The 20,000-nt window shown below is 41.4% G+C and overlaps 2 long non-coding RNA genes across 2 annotated transcripts in view; both read right to left on the reverse strand.

Moving 5' to 3' along the window:
- LOC141378397 (uncharacterized) overlaps window positions 1-20,000 on the reverse strand; it is a 97,862-nt gene that overhangs the window by 40,974 nt on the left and 36,888 nt on the right. The window lies entirely within an intron of this gene.
- The window catches only part of LOC141378402 (uncharacterized), a 14,656-nt gene continuing 3,303 nt past the window's right edge, over window positions 8,648-20,000 (reverse strand). The window contains exons 2-3 of the long non-coding RNA XR_012392967.1: window positions 18,179-18,682; window positions 8,648-10,767 (exon numbers count right to left, since the gene is read on the reverse strand). This is a non-coding gene — a long non-coding RNA (uncharacterized lncRNA). The remainder of the gene's footprint in view (window positions 10,768-18,178; window positions 18,683-20,000) is intronic.

A 20,000-nucleotide genomic window follows, 5' to 3' on the forward strand; every position in this document is an offset into this window, starting at 1 on the left:
TTTCTCCTCCCCTTTATCAACAGCCCCTCCCCTTCATTAGTTTCTCCTCCCCTTTATCAAAAGCCCCTTCTCTTTATCAGTATCTCCTCCCCTTTATCAAAAGCCCCACCCCTTCATCAGTTATTCCTCCCCTTTATTAAAAGCCCCTCCCCTTTATCAGTATCTCCTCCCCTTTATCAATAGCCCCTCCCTTTCATCAGTTTCTCCTCCCCTTTATCAACAGCCCCTCCCCTTAATTAGTATATCCTCCCCTTTATTAATAGCCCCTCCACTTTATTAACAGACCCTTCCCTTTACCAGTAGCCCCTCCCCTTACCAGTATCTCCCCCCTTTTATCAAAAGCCCCTCCCTTTCACCAGTTTCTCCTCATCTTAATTAAAAGCTCCTCCCATTCACCAGTATCTCATCCTCTTTATCAACTGCAGCCCCTCCCTTTCATCAGTGTCTCCTCCCTTATATCAACAGCCCCTCCCCTTCACCAGCATCTCCTCCCTTTCATCAACAGCCCCTCCCTTTATCGACATCCTCTGCCATTCACCATTGTCCCCTCCCCTTTATCAGTAGCCCCTCCACTTTATCAACAGCCCCTCCTCTTTATTAGTATCTCCTCTCCTTTATCAGTAGCCCCTGCCCTTCACCAGTAACTCCTCCCCTTTATCAACAGCCTCTCCCCTTTATTAGTATCCCCTCGCTTTTATCAGTAGCCCCTCCCCTTTATCAACAGACCCTTCCTTTCACAGTAGCCCCTCCCCTTCATCAGATTCTCCTCCCTTTTGTCAACAGCCCCTCCCCTTTACCAGTATCTCCTCACTTTATCAAAAACCCCTCCCCTTCACCAGTATCTCCTCCCTTTATCAGTAGCCTTTCAGCAGTTTATTATCCTCTTTATTAACACCTCCTCCCATTCACCAGTATCTCCTCCCTTTTATCAAGTGCCTCTCTTCTTTACCAGTATCTCCTCCTCTTTATTAGCAGCCCCTCCCCTTCACCAACAGCACCCTCCCTTTAACAGTAGCCCCTTCCCCTCATTAGTATCTCCTCCCTTTTAGTCCCAGCCCCTACCAGTAGTCCCAGTAACAACAGCCAGTAGTAACCACTCTAACCAGTAGACCCTTCCTTTTATCAACAGCCCCTCACCTTCACCAGTATCTCCTCCCCTTTATCAACAGCCCCTCCCCTTCATCAGTATATCCTCCCCTTTATCAACAGCCCCTCCCCTTCCTCAGTATCTCCTCCCCTTTATCAACAGCCCCTCCCCTTCCTCAGTATCTCCTCCCCTTTATCAACAGCCCCTCCCCTTCCTCAGTATCTCCTCCCCTTTATCAACAGCCCCTCCCCTTCATCAGTATCTCATCCTCTTTATCAACAGCCCCTCCCCTTCACCAGTATCTCCTCCCCTTTATCAACAGCCCCTCCCCTTCACCAGTATCTCCTCCCCTTTATCAACAGCCCCTCCCCTTCACCAGTATCTTCTCTCTTATATCAACAGCCCCTCCCCTTCACCAGTATCTCCTCCCCTTTATCAACAGCCCCTCCCCTTCACCAGTATCTCCTCCCCTTTATCAACAGCCCCTCCCCTACACCAGTATCTCCTCCCCTTTATAAACAGCCCCTCCCCTTCACTAGTATCTCCTCCCCTTTATTAACACCCCTCCCCTTTACAAGTAGCCCCTCCCTTTTATCAGCAGCCTCTCCCTTTTATCAGTTTCTCCTCCCCTTTTCCAGTAGCCCAACCCCTTCATCAGTACCCCCTGCCTTTTATCAGCAGCACCTCCCTGTAGCCCCAGTAACAACAGTCAGTAGTAACAGCCCTAACCAATAGACCCTCCCTTTTATCAATAGCCCCTCCCCTTCACCAGTTTCTCCTCCCCTTTACCAGTAGCCCATCCCCTTCATCAGTACGCCTCTCTTTTTATCAACAGTCCCTCCCCTTTAACAGTAGAATACTGCATGAGCGTGTGATTTGGGACGCACCTACACCAAACCAGCTCATCACTCCCGTTAACTCCTGTATCGGGGAGTGTTGTGTCCGCTGTTCTGATTCTCTCCGCATATCCAGCTCCTCATTTTATCTCTGTCGTTCGCTCGGCCCTTTAATTACCGCCTGCAGCTATATTTTATGTATGTTTACAGTTCTTAAAGGCACAGCGTCCTCGAAAAATGGTAATGGTCTGGTTTTATGGATGCCGCTGATAAATATTCTCCCACAGATATTCTCCTGCTCTCTCGCAGGGCCGTGTGTGTTTTATTGATATCTCAGTTGTAAATATAATTTGGCTACGCGTCTCCTCGGAGAACAAATCAGTTTATGCCAGCTGAATATTGCTTGCTTTTTTCTGATCCATTATCATCAGCGCGAGTCCTGCGGGGCGTTTGGTTAACACATTAAACAGTCTTACAGGCGTTCGGAGGCAAGTGGAAGAAAGCCTCATATTTTAGTGCTGACGGCCACAAAAAACCCCAATGACAGATTATTCCACGTCATTGCTTTACATGCCTTGTGGCACCAGATGAAAAGGGCTTATTCACTTAATTCAGACAGAATTTCCATATTATTTTGATGTCTGTGCACTGATGCGAGCGCCGGGGATGAGTTTACACGGGTGCATCGGACCATAGTCCACAATTACTCTAGTCTGCTGCTGTTGTGCGTTTGGCTGCTCTCAACTAAAACTCTGAGAACTAAACTCAGACTAAAGCCGTTTCTACAGGAGTCGTCAGTCTTTCCATTACAGGCTGGTTAAACTGATTCCCAGGGGTGCATTTCTGACATTTATATGAGGGAAAAGTGCCAAACCTGTGCATCATCTTGGGATAGTTATTAAACGTGTTCAATAGATGCAATCAGAATAACAGGATTACACTGCAAAAAAGCCTTTCTTACTTGATTTTTTGTCTTGTTTCTAGTCCAAATATCTAATTCCTCATTCATTATCCTTTATTTATCAGGTATCACCACAGCGGAATGAACCACCAACTATTTAAGCATATGTTTACGCAGCGGATGCCCTTCCAGCCGCAACACAGCACCCAGAGGAAACCCACGCCATCACAGGGAGAACATGCAAACTCCTCACAGAAATCCCATGCCACTCGCATATAAAAATAATAAATGTAATAAAAATGCTATGAGCAAACTCAAAAGTGGCGTTTAGAAGTATTTACATACTTTTATACTTTACATATGTTTATTGCTCGATGCCGTGAATGCGTTCACAACTGGATGAATGATGTTATGATGCTGATGTTTTAAATGGACTAAAAAGACTGGGTTGTTGTAACCCAAATGTTGGGTCAAATATGGACAAAAAATATATAATTTTTATTTTTTTTATTTATTTTTTTTATATTATTTTTTATTTTTTGAATGAAATGAAAATAACACTTTTTAAGACAACCTTTGGATTTCTGCATGTTTGACCCAGCGTTAGGTTATAACAACCCAGCAGATTTTAGAGTGTTATTCTTCCAATTGCATCTATTGAAATCAATTCTAATGTGTTAAGCGTGTACAAATATTAAATATGATAAAAATAATATGTACTCAAAATGGCATTTAGATGTTCCCCAACCAAAAGATTTATCCAGATTTGACCCAGCATTAGGTTACAACAACCCAGATGTTTTAAGAGTGTGTGGTGTCATTATTCTAATTGCATCTTTCAAAAACAATTATAATGTTTAAAGTGTCTAAAAATATTATGAGCAAACTCAAAAGGCCCACAAAGTATTTACACATGCGGTTTATTGCTGCTCAAATATGCCATGAATGCATTTACAACTGGATGAATGATGTCTGGGTGGCATTGTCTCTGGTTTGAGTCTCGGCTGGGTCAGTTGGTGTTTCTGTGTGGAGTTTGCATGTTCTCCCCGTGTTGGTGTGGGTTTCCTCCGGGTGCTCCAGTTTCCCCCACAGTCCAAACACATGCGCTATAGGGGAACTGACCAACTACACTGGCCGTAGTGTATGAGTGTGTGTGAATGAGTGTGTAAGTGACAGGTGAATCTCCGCATCAGTGTCTTGGATTCTCTTCCTCTGAGCGTGTGTGTCGTCTGGTGTGTGTGTAATGGCGTGTGCATGTCTGGCCTAATAATGTGCTTTATGCTGGAGGCCTGCAGCGGTTCTGTGAGCTGCGCTGTTGTCGGACACGGCCGAAACAAAGGCTGTTCTGTTGAAGGGGAAAAGGTTCAAATGAACGTCGGCCCTAAATTATTGACAGCGAGACGTTCCCTGGAGCCGTGAGTAAATGAGCGCTGTCACTGTTCACATGCTGTCACTGCATTAAAGCAGCCGCACGTGGGCCATAAAGAGACGCCGCTCACTTCTGAAGCAGGTCAGCACTCCTGATGGGTAGTTAGAGACAGAAAGAGAGCAGTTAACCTCAACACTGCTGGATCTCCTCCAGTCATGCAGTTCTCTGTGGCCATTGTGCAGTTCAAGAGCTCAGAACTGATCGTTTTCAGTCACGTGAGCTGTGCAGAGATCAGGTGAGTAAAACAATAATGGGTTGTAATGGCAGCTACACTGGGATCTCCACAGAACCGCAACACAAACAGCACATATTTCCATCTGAATCAAGCTGCGAATATTTGATCACATATCAACAGAACAGAACCAGAACATGATCACAGACTGTAGACTTTGGAAACTTATGATCCATATACTGCACCCGCAACCGTTTATCAGTCATCCAAAACCATCATGTCCCAACATCTACCTACTCTAGGCCGAAATCAGAGCATCAGCTCGAGTTCAGAGTACCCTAACCACGAGGAATTGCACTTCAGGGTCAAGTCAGGTGATAGAGTGCTGGATGGATGCTGGAAAAATAGTGATGACCTGTGGGAGACTAGTGATGACCTGTGAGAGACTAGTGATGACCTGTGAGAGACTAGTGATGACCTGTGAGAGACTAATTATGACCTGTGAGAGACTAGTGATGACCTGTGGAGACTAGTGATGACCTGTGGGAGACTAGTGATGACCTGTGAGAGACTAGTGATGACCTGTGGAAGACTAGTGATGACCTGTGGGAGACTAGTGATGACCTGTGAGAGACTAGTGATGACCTGTGGGAGACTAGTGATGACCTGTGGGAGACTAGTGATGACCTGTGGGAGACTAGTGATGACCTGTGGGAGACTAGTGATGACCTGTGGGAGACTAGTGATGACCTGTGGGAGACTAGTGATGACCTGTGGGAGACTAGCGATGACCTGTGGGAGACTAGCGATGACCTGTGGGAGACTAGCGATGACCTGTGGGAGACTAGTGATGACCTGTGGAAGACTATTGATGACCTGTGGGAGACTAGTGATAACCTGTGGAAGACTATTGATGACCTGTGGGAGACTAGTGATGACCTGTGAGAGACTAATGATGACCTGTGGAAGACTAGTGATGACTCGGAGACTAGTGATGACCTGTGGAAGACTAGTGATGACCTGTGAGAGACTATTGATGACCTGTGGAAGACTAGTGATGACCTGTGGGAGACTAGTGATGACCTGTGAGAGACTAATGATGACCTGTGGAAGACTAGTAATGACCTGTGAGAGACTAGTGATGACCTGTGGAAGACTAGTGATGACCTGTGAGAGACTAGTGATGACCTGTGAGAGACTTGTGATGACCTGTGGAAGACTAGTAATGACCTGTGAGAGACTAGTGATGACCTGTGGAAGACTAGTGATGACCTGTGAGAGACTAGTGATGACCTGTGAGAGACTTGTGATGACCTGTGGAAGACTAGTGATGACCTGTGGGAGACTAGTGATGACCTGTGAGAGACTAGTGATGACCTGTGGGAGACTAGTGATGACCTGTGGGAGACTAGTGATGACCTGTGGGAGACTAGTGATGACCTGTGGGAGACTAGTGATGACCTGTGGGGGACTAGTGATGACCTGTGGGAGACTAGTGATGACCTGTGGGAGACTAGTGATGACCTGTGGGAGACTAGTGATGACCTGTGGGAGACTAGCGATGACCTGTGGGAGACTAGCGATGACCTGTGGGAGACTAGCGATGACCTGTGGGAGACTAGTGATGACCTGTGGGAGACTAGTGATGACCTGTGGGAGACTAGTGATGACCTGTGGAAGACTATTGATGACCTGTGGGAGACTAGCGATGACCTGTGGGAGACTACTTATGACCTGTGGGAGACTAGTGATGACCTGTGAGAGACTTGTGATGACCTGTGGGAGACTAGTGATGACCTGTGGGAGACTAGTGATGACCTGTGGGAGACTAGTGATGACCTGTGGGAGACTAGTGATGACCTGTGAGAGACTAGTAATGACCTGTGAGAGACTAATGATGACCTGTGGGAGACTAGTGATGACCTGTGAGAGACTAATGATGACCTGTGGGAGACTAGTGATGACCCGAGAAGACTAGTGATGTGTTTTGAGATACTACTCATGTTCTTCTAGAGATTTGGCTGTCTGATGCCCCTTAGTAAACACTATTCTACTCTATACTAGAGTATCAACTGACATTTATTTCATAGATTGAATCCTGATTACAATATTTCTAAAAACAAGGTCAAGTATTTATAAATTGTCTAGCTTGCACTGTAGAGCTATGTTCTATTCATTTACTGTTCAAGCTGCAGAAAATCATTCAAGTGTAGTGCTGCCAAACAACATTTGCACTCTTTGGTGTTTGGTGTGTTTTGAGGTTGTTTTTGATTGAGCAGACATGACATTTCACCACGGAAGATGCAGATCACACAGAGTAGATGAAGGAAAGGTGACAGAGGGACTCTTGGATTTCCCTTTAATGAAGCCACATGCGTTTCGTCTGCTCACACTAATCACGGCGTGGTCCATTAAGGGCTGAAGCCCTGCTATTAAAGGCTCGATCTGCAGCGTCAGCTCGGATGTGCACATGAGTGTAAGTCAAACCCCCCAAACGCCTTCAGAGCATCTCTGAGGCCACAATAACCATCATCAGTTAAAGCCAACAGATCCATTACACGTGCCTCAGCCCTGCATTACTATAATATCATCAATTCCCAGAGTGCCGCGGCCCATTCCGCAGCCTATCAATTATTAATACGCCACCTCACGGCTAATGTTTGCCCTGAATTATTTAAATGTATCTTCATGTATCAATAAACATAAATGTTAAACAAAGACTTGCCATGAAGACACTGAATAAGGGAAGTTTATGGGATGCTTTGTATCGCCCTCGGTGACTAATTGACGCAATATGCCTTTTACGAGGCAGAGAATGGATTTGAAAAACTTATTTATCCCGCTGAGGATACGGATGTTGGGCTGATGTCCATTTCTCTCAAGTGGTTTTAATCAGTTTTGTGCCGCATGATGTGATGTGAACTCACCCGCGGCTCTAAGTGCATCATCCCAGCTGACAAATGCGTGTTCTAGAAGCATTGCGGAACAGTGATTTGCACTGTTTCTAAATATTTAAGAATGTGCACTATTCTGCTCGTTTGAATGTGACTCGGTGCAAAGTTCTCCAAAGCTTATGTTTCCTCACAATGTGAACTTTATTTATATACTAATGTGGAGAGGATCACGTGCTTATGATTGCTTGTGGCCGGTCCCGCATTATTCACTTTGTAAATCACCAATCTGACGATTCCTAAGCCACACTGTAAAAAAAAAAACTAATTTTACAGAAAATATCCTTAAATTTTTTACAGTAATTTTTTGTCATTTCACATTATATTTAAAACTTAGTAAAATGACAACCAATCTCTCTAAATTAACCGTTTGACTTTCATTTTAGGTACTTTATTATTTAAGACAAATTGCTGACATTTGTGTTTTTTATACAGGGAAATTACAGTATTATTTATGCAGTATTTTTTCTGGTATTTTAAATTATATTCAAAAGTTCGTAAAAATTACAAACATTATCTGTAAATTAACGGCTTGACTGTTATTTTATGTACTATATAAGTAATGACAAATTGCAGCAATTTGTCTGTTTTTTACAAAAAAATTTACATATTATTTACAGTGTTTTTTCCTGTTTTTGTAAGTACATTTAAAATTACGTAAAATTAAAGTAATAAATTGTAATTACTTGCTCTTTTAAAAAATTAAAAAATAATCGTAAAAGAAGGTCAAATCACTGGCAGCTACGGCTGCCAAACAAAAACCATAAAATTACGGTAAAATTTCTTTGTTGAAAAAAAGTACAAAAAATATCTACAGATGTTTTCATTAAAATGTTTACAGAGAAACAGTTATTTTACAGACTTTTCCTAGATTATTAATTTTTTACAATTTGTTTTCTTACAGTGCACTAAAAACACCCTCAGCTCCATATCACAGCCATCTTCATTTTGAAGAATCCCCCTTCCACCCCTTCTCCTCCTCCTTTCCTAGATGGATGGCGCGGTGGCCCAGTGGTTAGCACTGTTGCCTCACAGCAAGAACATCACTTGTTCTAGTCCTTACCAAGCCAGCCGACGTTTCTGTGCAGAGTTTACATGTTCTCCCCGTGCTCACATGGGTTCCCAGGTTTCCTCCCACCGTCCAAAAACATGCAAAAATGCCGAAGGGTACTCTCATGCAGAAACTCCAAACAACCCCAAAGAAGAAACCCAGGAAATCCCCAACTGCTTTTATTAATTCAACGTAACTAACAGTAACGAGACTACAGAATCATCTCACAGAAGGATTTATTTCAAACAGTCAACCGAAGTGAGTGAGTTTGGAGTACAAACGTTATTATTTTCATGTTGAGTTGTATTCGCGACACAAACAGCTGTCACTACCACAGCACCAATATCTCGATTTTATAATTAAGTAATGCTTTATTTTGATGGTCTGATTGAGTATTATTAGACTGCAGTGGTGGAGAGAGTTCTGAAAAATCATACTGAAGTAAAAGTACCATTACTTGCCTAAAAATGTAGTGCAGTAGAGTAAAAGTATCTGCTGTAAATATTACTCAAAGTATGATTAAAAAGACCTTCCAAAAGTACTATAGAGTAGTGAGTGTTACGCTGTTAAAAGCGATTTACATGTAATTTGTGGATGTGTGTAAACGTAACATTCTGTAGTGCATTTAGTCATAAGATGTTAATATAAGGTTAAAATTAGTTTGTGATGTCAGGTGACCAAAATTCAATATCTAGCCAGCGTCTAAGGACAACGTTATTGTGATCTCCAGTAAAGACGTCAAATGACGCTGATATTTGGTTGATTTTAGGTTGTGTTGGAAAGTGACCAAAATCCATCGTCGAGCCAACATCTTAAACCAACATCATATTGCCGTCAAATGCTGACATTTATTCTGACATTATTACAGTAACGTCCACACAACGTCAAGCTGTAACATTATTAGATGCTAATATTTGGTAGATTTTAGGTTGGACGTTGGACATTGATGCCAGATTTACAGTACGTTGAGTTCTGATGTCAACCCACTTTTAATGTCCGAACAAAATGCAATGTCCCCACAACATTGGGGTACAACGTCAATCTGACATCACAACGCCATTTTGGTCATCATACCAAAGTAAAAATCTGACATCTCATCAGTGACAACATGTGAACAGTCTCTGATTCAATGAGTGTGAAGATTTTAAACATCTTCTTGGACACTTTTAATGCTTCCAATCAGTTTGCAGCATTTATAAAGCGTGCATGTCTTGAGTTCATCATGATGCGGTTTACCTTTAGTGTGTGATTTGATTGGACAGGAATCACAGAACTGATTTATATAATCCCCATAGACAAGAAGTAATACAGTAGTGGAGTAAAAGTACAGATACTGCACTAAAAATGCACTCAAGGCAAAGTTAAAAACTACTTAGTATATTACAATTCCTGAGAAGAACTACTCAATTACAGTCATCTGAGTATTTGTACTTAGTTACTCTACACCACTGTTAGACTGTCTGCTTAATATCTGCTGATACTGCTGCCAGACAGGCATTTAACTGACTATAAGAAACTGTGCAAGTACATGTCAGCTTACACTAACCCCAACCTAACAGTCTACTGGTAATCTAATGAGAATTAGGTGACATGCAGATGCAACGTTACCTAAATTCAACAAACAGACCATCAAAATAAAGTGTGAGCTGTTATTTTAAGATTAAATCGATATTGGGTTTGATTTGAGCGCTATTTTGCATAGCTTGTCAGTGAACTACCCTGAAAGTGCTTGCTGGAGGTCAACTAGAACTGGCTATACTTGCAAAATGTGCATTGAAATTGCCTCCACTTAATCTCCCAGCCCTATTAATAATCTTAATATAATCGCTGTTACTAACTCTTGGCTGTTAGAGCTGATTTAGTGTTCATTTGTTTGATTTGTACATATCAAATTCACTATGAATGGATTATCAATATTATTTTAACATTTGCATCTGCATTTCCAAATATTGTGAGCAAATGTGTTATGTGAGGATCCCCCGCATGGAGAAGGGAAATGAAAGCGTCTTGTGAGAGGTTCAATGTTGAGAGAGGTAATGAACGGCAGCTCTGTTCGCTCCGCGTCGAAAAACAGAACCATCCCACTCTCCAGCTCTTGACGGATGGGTGAAAACATTGGAAAGTCCAGTGAAAACACTCTCCGGGCCGTTATGAATGACCTGCTGGAGAACAAACAGTGCAGGACAAGCTGGATCTGCCTCAGTCTGCTCCATTTCCAGGCAGGAATGAGGGAAATCCCTGGTCCCAGAGACGCTCCGGCGAAGGAAATGATGGAGCACTGCGTGAGAGCAGGAATGATGCTGGTAGTCGGAGTGCTGGTATTCCTCAATACACACAGACCTGACAGCCAAAACCAAACATGGAGCTTCAGCGCAAAACAGCATCTGCATAATCACCCTCTATGTCAGGGGCAGACTGGGACAAAAAGTCAGCCCTGGCACTGTTGCCACCCCAGCCCACATTACCACACCGACACAGACCTATCCACGAACACGCACATTCATTACTTATATTGGTGTACAGATGGTGAAATAATATAAGCAGTACTATATGTAAAAGATATTTACACATTTAATGTATGTGACTGGAACAAAAACAACCCATTTATTACAAATTTACAGGTAAACATACAGTCTATACACCCTAAATTCCACGTTATCTGCTAATAATGACATTCAGGGAGTTCTATGCTAAGCTTACAACTGTTAAACACAGGGTGGGTTACTGTCAGAAGTAGCGTGAATGGTGTGAAAATTACTTAGTATATTTTAGTATAATGACTTAGAAGTATATTTTCTGTTTTCTTCTTACCTCGTCTACCGCGCTACTGTCCTCCGATGCAACAGCCCAATTTAAATCTTTCGAGAATAATTTACTTAATTTTATGCATTTGTCAGCGTCTGATTTTAGAGTCCTTTATTGCTTTCTCAGAGCTTTTCGGCACCACCTTTCCTTTTTTACAGTCTATCTCTAATATATAAATTAGCACTTACTGTTTGTTTGACATTCTTGCCAGATTTTATTTACGTCCGCGTAACCTCTGATTGGGTCGGCCCATCTTAAAACCAGCCGGCCTTCGCAGTTTGGGCCAAATGCTTAACATTTATTATTATTATTATTATTATTATTATTATTATTATTATTATTATTATTATTATTATTATTACTATCATCATCATCCTATTCACATCTTGCAAGAGATAAAATCTGCCTTCATGTAAAAACAATACATAATAAATAAATAAATAAATAAATAAATAAATAAATAAATAAATAAATAAATAAATAAATAAATAAATAAATAAATAAATAAATAAACAAACAAACAAACAAACTGACCGGCCCACATTTAAAAATAGTCCAGCCCTTCTGGCATTTGCCAGAATTGTCAGATGGCCAATCCGCCCCTGCTCTACGTCCTCCTTCACACACTCAATATAGCTGACGTTCAGAAAACTCAACCAGACTCACGGATATCAGAAAACACTCCCAACTTATGTTTCAAGTTGTCATTAAGCGAAAGTTGAGATTGTCCTTTTTCAACATTCTGAAAACGTACCCCTATATACATCCCTGGAGATCATGAATTATGTATCCAGAGGTGTGTATGGCTGCATTTGGTCTTTTTTGAGAATGTGGAATAAACTAAAATCATGGTAAAAATCAGGAGACTTTTCTTTTTCTGCATTTTGGAAACACTGTTGGTTGGAATTGTTGCGCAAACCCGGGAAAATTGAAACCTGCGGCCCTGCCCACAAACACTGTAGCAGATCCCGGTTGAATCAAGTCGTGAAGACGCTGGATGTTACTGTAAGTGTGATGGAAAGCTAGGGTTATTTTCTCTACCCAAAGATGAGGCTGTGAAGAGTCAGTGGTTGAGGTTTATTTTTGCACTATGGAGGGGTTTGGAATATGGCTCAATGAATCATATGGGAGCCGCTGGAATAATTAGGTAAAAATAAATGCATATTATAAGACAATGAAAGTGTTTTTTGACCGTGAATGCATATCAGCCTGTTGTTGGAGACCCTTAAAACCAAAATATGACCCTTTTTAATGTATAATAGGGGCTCTATAATTAATTGATGACCCCTTACCATTTCATTGGGAGTGCAGGGGCTGGGGTTTAAATGTTTCTGTTGCATCTGATTGCTCCTTGTAACGTAGCATGTAGTTCAAACTATTGATCTCCAACAAAGTTGTATGTAGTCATGTATTTCCAAAATGATGACAGTCCAGCTGTGCATTAAACAGCTGGAAAACAGATCCAAGGACCACATGAGTTCTTCATTCATTTCCCTTTGGCTTAGTTCCTTTATTCATCAGTGGTGGCCACAGTGGAATGAACCACCAACTTATCCAGCATATGTTTTACGCAGCGAATGCCCTTCCAGCTGCAACCCATCACTGGGAAACACCCATACACACTCATTCACACGCAGACACTCATACACTATGGCCAGTTTAGTTCAGTTCCCCTATAGCGCATGTGTTTGGACTGTGGGGAAACTGGAGCACCAGGAGGAAACCCACGCCAACACGGGGAGAACATGCAAACTCCACATAGAAACACTCAACTGAGCCAGCCGAGGCTCGAACCAGTGACCTTCTTGCTGTGAGGCGACCACTGAGCCACCATGTCGCCACTATAATCGGTGATTTCAGGATTTTATTTCTGGTCTTGCTTCATCTTGATGGTCCCTAATGCACATCGTCTGCACATCGTGCAGACACAACTCCACCAGCAGACACTTAGCTGCTTGGCACCAGCCTGGCGTGCACTGCTCAGTGTAAATCTTGCATTAAATAGAGAGAGCGCTGCATTCATTCATGTAAAATGTTCATTCAGACATTACCAAACCAGCTCTCCGGTGTCAGGGAATGACTGCAGGGTTGTGAATGATGGTGTTTTCTCTTCTGTTGAGTTGCACAGGCGCAGATAGCTGGAGTAGAGTCTCGGACACCCTGCTGAATTTGAGGATTGGGATGTTTCACAGTTCATCAGGCAGCTGATGTGACGCTGGAGAGAGCTGGTGGCTGTTTGCCAGGTCGCACACAAACAAACCCAGCTTCAATTATCCCAGTTTGTCAGGACAGCTGCGAGTCCACAGTTCACACACATACCTCACCTCCGCTAATGCCGTCAGTAATGCTAACCTGCCGATACGTACAGTCGAGCTGAGCATCCACAGCTTTGATCAGCTCCTGCTATAGAGCATTAGCATATTTATTCACAGCGCAGTCTCACAACAAACAATTCAGCCATTATTCTCTTTCATGTGCTGGTGTTGAAGTGAAAGTGCGGTGGTGGTGCTGACCGCCGCTAACACGCCGGGAGTGAAGACACCGCATTAATATTTCAGTTCCTCTCATGGAGGGAAGTGCTAAATATCCTGAATATGCAGCGAGCTCTGCACTTCTCCTGCTCTGCTCTTGAGGGAACGTCTCTGGATGTTTCGCCTCTCTGTATTCTTGCGATTTTAGTAAACACTATTTTTTGTTTATTCCACTCAGACAAAGTTGCTGAAGGCAGCTGGGCTGATTTGTTCAAGTCTGGGTTGATAATCGGTCATAACCTGTAACCCAGCAGTGCTGCAAACCAAACAATCTGTCAGTGATGGCCACTCGCAACGACAAGAGTTCAGTTCCCTGAACAGTTCTTCACTTGAGTGGCATACTTTTTATAAAGGATGCCCTTTCGGCTGCAACCCAGCACTGGGAAACACCCATACACACTCACTCACTCACACTCATACACTACAGCCAATGTAGTTCATCAATTCCCCTATAGTGCATGTGTTTGGACCCAGCCCATGCGCTACGCAACTCGATTTGTGTAGATTGTGTTAACGTTTGGCTAGATTTGTGTGTATTTTGTCAACGTTTGGCTAGATTTGTGTGTATTTTGTCAACGTTTGGCTAGATTTGTGTGTATTTTGTCAACGTTTGGTTAGATTTGTGTGTATTTTGTCAACGTTTTGCTAGATTTGTGTGTATTTTGTCAACGTTTGGCTAGATTTGTGTGTATTTTGTCAACGTTTGGTTATATTTGTGTGTATTTTGTCAACGTTTGGCTAGATTTGTGTGTATTTTGTCAACGTTTGGTTATATTTGTGTGTATTTTGTCAACGTTTGGCTAGATTTGTGTGTATTTTGTCAACGTTTGGCTAGATTTGTGTGTATTTTGTCAACGTTTGGCTAGATTTGTGTGTATTTTGTCAACGTTTGGTTATATTTGTGAGTATTTTGTCAACGTTTGGTTATATTTGTGTGTATTTTGTCAACGTTTGGCTAGATTTGTGTGTATTTTGTTACGTTTGGCTAGATTTGTGTGTATTTTGTCAACGTTTGGCTAGATTTGTGTGTATTTTGTCAACGTTTGGTTATATTTGTGAGTATTTTGTCAACGTTTGGTTATATTTGTGTGTATTTTGTCAACGTTTGGTTATATTTGTGTGTATTTTGTTAACGTTTTGCTAGATTTGTGTGTATTTTGTTAACGTTTTGCTAGATTTGTGTGTATTTTGTTAATGTTTGGTTATATTTGTGTGTATTTTGTCAACGTTTGGTTATATTTGTGTGTATTTTGTCAACGTTTGGTTATATTTGTGTGTATTTTGTCAACGTTTGGTTATATTTGTGTGTATTTTGTTAACGTTTTGCTAGATTTGTGTGTATTTTGTTAACGTTTTGCTAGATTTTTGTGTATTTTGTCAACGTTTGGTTATATTTGTGTGTATTTTGTTAACGTTCTGTTAGATTTGTGTGTATTTTGTTAACGTTTGGTTATATTTGTGTGTATTTTGTTAACGTTTTGTTAGATTTGTGTGTATTTTGTTAACGTTTGGTTAGATTTGTGTGTATTTTGTCAACGTTTGGTTATATTTGTGTGTATTTTGTCAACATTTGGTTATATTTGTGTGTATTTTGTTAACGTTTGGCTAGATTTGTGTGTATTTTGTCAAAGTTTTGCTAGATTTGTGTGTATTTTGTCAAAGTTTTGCTAGATTTGTGTGTATTTTGTCAACGTTTGGCTAGATTTGTGTGTATTTTGTTAACGTTTGGTTAGATTTGTGTGTATTTTGTCAACGTTTGGTTAGATTTGTGTGTATTTTGTCAACATTTGGTTATATTTGTGTGTATTTTGTTAACGTTTGGCTAGATTTGTGTGTATTTTGTCAAAGTTTTGCTAGATTTGTGTGTATTTTGTCAACGTTTGGCTAGATTTGTGTGTATTTTGTCAACGTTTGGCTAGATTTGTGTATTTTGTCAACATTTGGTTAGATTTGTGTGTATTCTGTCAACATTTGGTTAGATTTGTGTGTATTTTGTCAACGTTTGGTTAGATTTGTGTGTATTTTGTCAACGTTCGGCTAGATTTGTGTATTTTGTCAACATTTGGTTAGATTTGTGTGTATTTTGTCAACATTTGGTTAATTTGTGTGTATTTTGTTAACGTTTGGCTAGATTTGTGTGTATTTTGTCAACGTTTGGCTAGATTTGTGTGTATTTTGTTAACGTTTGGTTAGATTTGTGTGTATTTTGTCAACATTTGGTTAGATTTGTGTGTATTTTGTCAACGTTTATTTAGATTTTTGTTTATTTTGTTAACGTTTGGTTAAATCTGTGTGTATTTTGATAACGTTCAGTTAGATATGTGTGTATTTTGTTAACCTTTTGGTCAGAATAGTGTGTATTTAAGGTTTTGGTCAGATTTGTATGCATTTTGTTACCATTTTTGTTAGATCAGTGTGTATTCTGTTGCTCTTGCTAATGAATCTTGATGTGTTCATATTAGTGAAGGATGTGTGCATACATCACACACTGAATCTCCCTCACATGAATCGTTTCCCCGGTCAGATTTGGCCGTGTCTCTGACATGAAGCCTTGGGCTGTGCAGCGGAACACAATTTCCAGCGAGCGGAGAGCAAATAAGAACATGCGAATCATAATTGACTCTGGGCGTGTTTAATCATTAATGTGGCGATTGTCTGACGGCTGTTGTTGTTGAGGACGTCTTCTCTAATTAGCTACTGCGTTTGACCTGCTGAATCCTGCACAACATTACACTGGAGCCACCACGAATAATAAAAAACCCTCTGAGAAACACAAAGATGGTGATGTTAGATCTTTTCTGCACTGAAAACAATGCTTTTATTACTAGTTTTTGTCTTGTTTCTAGTCCAAATATCTAAAAATGATCTGCCAATGGGGTCAAAATCATCTTGATTTTCGCTTTGGATTAACATTGCTCTGCTTCCCCCATTGTCAGAGTATTTAGCTTGTTTTAAGGGAAAACTTGCTTCATTTTGGCTCATTATTTCTGATTATTTTCTTGTCTATAAAATGCTTCTTGGTTTAAGAAGTTTTAGATATCTTCACTAGAAACAAAACAACTTCTCCAGTGCATTAAAGCATGTATATGTTTCTATAAGTACATTGTTGTTGCACACAGTGGTGCACACTGTAAGGTTTTTGGAGTTTAAAAGTGGTCTATTAGTATGTTTTGGTCACACTTTAATTTAATGTACAGTTCATGCTATTAACTAAGACTTTTAGCTCAATTAACTACTAATTAGCTGCTTATTATTATTAATAGTTTGTAAGGTAGTCAACACAGGCTCTTTCTGAACACGTAGCCCCGTATTCTCTTCTGGACTTCTCGAATTATGTAGCCAGAGGTACATATGTCTGCATTTCGTCTTTAAAAGGAACCCTACAGAGCGGTATGACGCCAATCTCTTTTACGCTACCAGCTGACTGTTTATATATGGGCAGCTTTCCCCATTGTGACCAGTTTGGCTTTCCGCTTACATCGGCAGACTTGAGACGCAGAGAGGAGTTGACCTTGATGATGGGGTTTGAGTCTGGTGAAGAACGGTTCCAGAAAGCAGGTAAGACCACAACAGAAGCCAATAAATAAAATAAACGAGTAAATAGCAGGGTGCGAATGTGGTAAAATCTGAAAACGTGGAAAAATCAGGCGAGGGCTTTTTGGGTCAGTTGGGTTTAGGGAAAGAGGTGACTGGGGGTATCGGTCAGTCAGTCAGTCGACAGCAGCCTCTGGTGGATCTGTGTGAGAACAGCAGACACCAACGGCACACGCGAGAGAAATTTGAGATCTGAAAAAGTGTACACAGCGCCCTCTGGTGCATTCGCGAAAACCAAAACTGCAAAAAAAAGAAAGAAAACGTATCTCCTGGAGCATATTTGGCACTCTCCAGAAATGTATACAGGGGTACACATCCATAATGAGCCTGGGTTGAAGGTAGTAGTTGTGTTCAGATGTTGTGCAGGATTAGAGATGTAGAATAAGATCATATTTTATGAGTGTTAATAAACAGTTCATATCTTAATAATATGCAAATAATGAGCCTGTAGTAAATGGTGTGAATTGTACTTAAACTAAAGTGTTACCTGTGTGTGTTGCAGAAAATCATAGAGTGTGTGTTTTAAATGCGCACACAGATGCTGGTGATGACCTCACACTGTAGTAAATATTAGTATTTTTAAAATACGTCTTTCTGCATGTTTTATGAGCTCTTTTACTCATGGGAATCAAGAATAACCCCCCAAAAACTGCTGTTAGTATTCAGGTGGTCAAACTAAATAGGTGATGCATTGCATTGATCATTTTGTTAAGGTGAGTTGTTGCAAACTATTCATGAGAGCTGAATGTAAACTAAAGAGTAGTAATGATCAATGTAATGTGTGTGTTTAAACTCAGCCCAAGTTAATTGTTACCACTTACCTTTAGACAGAATACAGGTGATCAGATGAATCATTGCTTTCAGTCCATTTGGTCCTTACAATGTAGGGGATACCAGACTCACACACACACACACACCCAAGCACAAACACATGCACGCAAAGATTCATATACATACATATACAAAAACACAGACAAACCCACACGCACACAAACTCTTTCACACACACACAGACACACATGCATGCACAGATACACATATATGTACACACAAACACAGACAAACCCACACACACACACATGCATGCACAGATACACACACACAAACACAGACTGACACACACATACACAAACACACCCACACATATTAATACACAAACAACCACAGAGACAGACAGACAGACAAACAAACCCACATGCACACAAACTCTATCACACACACACACACACACACACACACACACACACACAGACACAGACACTGACGCTGCTCTGAGTTCTGCTGAGACTCATTGATTGTGAATGGCCGCAGGAGTCCATAAAGCCCTTACAGAGAACATAAACATTTTATCAGCCTCATACAGGGGTTAAAGAGACTGCAGCGCTACCGGGATAATGAGCCTGTGCTCACACACACACACACACACCATCCTGATCCTCCTTTACACCTAATGCAGATTATACATCTCGTGTGTGTCAGGTTAACATGGTTTACAGGGACTGTGGAATGAACCACCAACTATTCCAGCATATGTTTACACAGCGGATGACCTTTCAGCTGCAACCCAGTACTGGGAAACACCCATAAAAACTCATTCACTCATACACTACGGCCAGTGTAGTTGATCAGTTCCCCTATAGCGCATGTGTTTGGACTGTGGGGGAAACCGGAGATCCCGGAGGAAACCCACGCCAACACGGGGAGAACATGCAAACTCCACACAGAAACACCAACTGACCCAGCCGAGACTCAAACCAGAGACCTTCCTGCTGTTAAGCCACATCTCTAACCACTGAGCTACCGTGCTGCCTGTTGTCCCTATAATATACACCTTATGTTCAGGAGAGAAATAGATTTGATCTGCAGAATGAAATCATAGCAACACCCTAGCAACAGGACACGCCCCTCACAAGCTCCATTTAATGTTTTTCCCCCTCAACACACACACACACACACACACACATTTGAAAGATTTCCAGCACTCTCGGGAGCTCTGTATGCGCTGGAGAAGCATGCCCTTTCCTGCAGCGCCGCGCTCCAAATTAAACACGACAGAACGGAAAAGCACACTGATTGCAAATTCAATTATGGCATCTTCATTTATTTGGGGTGGAGGGAGATATTGGATACAGAAACACACTGGAGAAATGCACTGCGAGATCGGCTCAGAGATACACAGAACGAGGTGTATATACAAGAACATCGGCTTCAGAATGACGAGAACTCGCTTTATACCCTCAGCTTCTTTCAGTTACACTCAGAACTGCGACAAAAATAATGTTTCTGTCTCGTTTCTAGCACAAATATCTAAAGATTCCTAAATCAAGAAGCATTTCCTGGTCAAATACAAAATAGTGTCTTATAAAATGTTGAAAAATGTAAAATAAATAAAATAAATTAGGGCGGCACGGTGGCGCAGTGGGTTGCACGATCACTTCACAGCAGGAAGGTCTCTGGTTTGAGTCTCGGCTGGGTCAGTTGGTGTTTCTGTGTGGAGTTTGCATGTTCTCTCCGTGTTGGCGTGGGTTTCCTCCGGGTGCTCCGGTTTCAGTCCAAACACATGCGCTATAGGGGAACTGATCAACTACACTGGCCGTAGTGTATGAGTGTACATAAGATTGTATGGGTGTTTCCCAATACTGG

The sequence above is a fragment of the Danio rerio genome, chromosome 17 (genome assembly GCF_049306965.1).
Source record: "Danio rerio strain Tuebingen ecotype United States chromosome 17, GRCz12tu, whole genome shotgun sequence".
Classification (NCBI taxonomy): Eukaryota; Metazoa; Chordata; class Actinopteri; order Cypriniformes; family Danionidae; genus Danio; species Danio rerio.